Genomic DNA, 924 nt, shown 5'->3' with positions numbered 1-924 from the left:
AGCCAACTGAATGGGCTTGGAGAAATCAACTAAGTTAGTGGCGTTCATGAATGGTTTTCCCACTGTCTCTCTCTACCATCTAGCAAACCCACAACCACCAGAATGGGCTTGGAAAGTCAATTTAAAGTCTAGTGGTTCTAGTTTCATTTGTGTGTGGAGACATGAAGAAATTCAGTATTATTATATGAATTTTGTAACAAATGTGATCTGTGGTGTTTCATTTCATGAACTACATATAGGATTGCTGAATAGCTCAATCTTTCAATACCTCTGCTGCACATGTTTATGGGTAACATATACAGTGTTTAAAAGCTATATTGGATGTAAATCTAATATAGCCATATTTATTTCATATTTTATTTTAATACATAAACATTTAAATCAGCATCAGGGACAGAAGAGTCTATTTAAGTGTCATGGTAACAGTTGTTTCTTTAGCATTTATTTGACTGTTACCTATGAAACCAAGATAAAGTGAACATTTCTGTTGTTTTCTTCCCACACCTTAAGTTGAAATTCTCGGCAGACAAGCACAGATCTTATTAATTTATTTGTTCTGACAGTAATAGCAAGTGTTCCAGCATAACTAATACTTTGCTTCTATCTGGAAGGCGGATTACACTAAGATACACTTGAAAAAAGCATTGCATTGATCAAAACAAGTTGTAAAATTTTATTTTGCAAATACAATCTCCTCTTCAAAACTGTCAAACTTAGATGACAATTCTATATTTATTTAAAATGTTAAAACCTTTACTAGATGTATTTCAGTAAATATTTTAAACAGACTATGCTAGATGGCTCATTATTTGTTTTGTGATACATAAAATGCACTTTTCTACTAAAATTTACATATTCTATTACTTCAGTAATTATTACACCCTTCACCTCGATTGATCCAACCTTCCTACAAAAAATATTTGC

The sequence above is a fragment of the Tachypleus tridentatus genome, chromosome 12 (assembly GCF_004210375.1).
Source record: "Tachypleus tridentatus isolate NWPU-2018 chromosome 12, ASM421037v1, whole genome shotgun sequence".
NCBI lineage: Eukaryota > Metazoa > Arthropoda > Merostomata > Xiphosura > Limulidae > Tachypleus > Tachypleus tridentatus.
This window is presented reverse-complemented; position numbering follows the sequence as displayed.